At 41.7% G+C, this 2,278-nt stretch overlaps 1 non-coding gene across 1 annotated transcript; it reads right to left on the reverse strand.

Annotated features, from left to right (window-relative positions):
• Window positions 1-1,853: 1,853 nt before the first annotated feature.
• On the reverse strand, window positions 1,854-1,972 carry LOC145397701 (5S ribosomal RNA). The gene has a single exon (XR_013897016.1). It is a non-coding gene; the product is annotated as a 5S ribosomal RNA (ribosomal RNA).
• Between the last annotated feature and the right edge of the window lie 306 nt (window positions 1,973-2,278).

Consider the following 2,278-nt stretch of genomic DNA (forward strand, 5'->3'; position numbering starts at 1 on the left):
AGCTGCGCTGAAGGGAAGTGGGCGAACAAGGCAGTTATTTTTTTTTTCCAGAGTTTCCTTCAGAATGTTGTGGACACTATGGAAGCGAAACAACTTTGGCTATTCATTCTCTGTAATTTGGTTGTTTATTCTGACTGTCAAGTGGATGACTGCTCTAACTATCCCTTTCACCTAAATTCAGTAGAGTCATCAGAAGGGTAGCAATGATTCCAACGAAATATACGTCCTTAAACTGAAGGTGTTAAGGGCTTGCCAAGCCATACTCCATCAGTCTGGCGGGGTAATGCTGATCCTTCACTTGCCCACAAGTAATTTCCTACCGTAGCCTTAGTGACATATTTGAAGGGGGTCCTATCAAAGTCATGTAAACATTGTCTAACGAGAATCTATTAACGTGATTACAGCTAAAATTAATGCGTTCACGTGTATTCGGAGGAGCACGTAACCATTTTTTCCATATTTCAGGAACTGTGGTACACATGAACTGGACTCCAGCGGATTAAGAGATGCAGATGTAGTGCTCAAGTCCATGAGGGATGAAATCTACTTACCGTATATTGTTATTTATTTATTTATTTTTTTATGTGTTCGACTCTGAGCACAGGCTTTACAGCCTGCTTCCAAGGCCCAGTAGTCCACCTGTATATCATACGCCTCCACATGTCACCACTTCGGCTCTAACACCCACCGTCCATACTGAATACTTGCTAGGGCTGTTTCATACAGGACTGGTGTATTGGTATGAGCGGGGGTACCTTTACGACATGGTGGCGGGTCATTTGGTAGATCAGTAAAATCTGCTTTTATGAAATTCAAATCCTTAAACTATTCCCTGCCCCAGTGGGGATTCGAACCTGGGTCCGTTAGGACTGCAGATCACCTCTCTAGTGATTCAGCCACCGCCTACCCCAGTGTACATGTCATTGCACTTAAGTACAAGTACAAGTACTTTATACCATACAAAAGTGCTCCTGTTTCGAAGAAGAAATTTAAATGATGGTCACATTCAAAAGGTTAAGTTATTAAGGTAGAAAGTAGCGTATTAGAATACAAATATACTTTATTAATCAAACCATTTCTTCTATGACAGAATATTAAGTCTACTTAATAATACCTTTATAAAGTCCAATAGAATATATAAATTTTTGTTAATATAATGTACTTGATTGTACTTGAAAGTACTTGGTATTTTTTCAAGTACATAGGGTCTAAGTACAAGTACAAGTACAACCAAAATTTTAAACTCCAAGTACAAGTACATGAAAACTGTACTTAAGACCAAATACCAAGTACAAGTACTGTAATTGGACTCAGACCTTGTTGTACTGTACACACACTCAAAAAAGTAGCGTTACAGGCAGGTCCGATGAGTTTCGTACTGAACAATCCAGCTGTCTCGGTAGGATTGCAGGAAGGCAGTTATTAAACGTTTTATTCGTGGTGTCAGCTTGTATCGTGCAGTAGGTGTAACGATACTCTTTTGAGTGTGTGTACATAGTCACATACACAGGTAGATAGGCAGACAAAAACGATATGTATTATAAAATTACCTCGATTCAAAATTCCAGCATAATGACAATACATGCAGATACACCTGATGCGTACGTGTGTGGACAACACACACACACACACACGCACGCACGCACGCACGCACACACACACACACACACACACACACACACACACACACACACACACACACACACACACACAACCTTGTATAATATATATATATATTCATTCATTCATTGCCAGACGCCATGTATCCCAGACAGGGTGGCCAAGGGCTTAGAGTTAATTGTTTTACAGGGAGGGGCACTAATCCTCCACCAACCCCACATGACACGTGGGGATGCCAACAGCATCTGGTGTTCCCAGGCGGTCACCCATCCAAGTACTAACCAGACCCAACGTTGCTTAACTTCGCTGATCGGACGGGAAGCGGTGTACTCAACGTGGTATGGCCGTTATATATATATATATATATATATATATATATATATATATATACTGTATCTATCTATCTATATACACCAAATGCCCATCATTGTCCCAGCGCCAGGGCACTACAATGAAAGGAAGTCGGAATGAAGGGTGAGAATGGCTTCGAGTACATCACGATGTGTGCTGAAGTAGGCACACAGAGCAGAAAACAAGAGTCCAGGGGCCTGAAGGGAACAATAACTGGGCAGTATAGTTAACGACGTGATGGGGTAATGCTTCACCCAGGGGACTGTGACAGAGTTTGCATGGCCTGTTGGCAATTTCCCCTGAGGAG

This window comes from Coenobita brevimanus, chromosome 42 (genome assembly GCF_032717465.1).
Source record: "Coenobita brevimanus isolate Jiangsu-jjx chromosome 42, ASM3271746v2, whole genome shotgun sequence".
Taxonomy (NCBI): domain Eukaryota; kingdom Metazoa; phylum Arthropoda; class Malacostraca; order Decapoda; family Coenobitidae; genus Coenobita; species Coenobita brevimanus.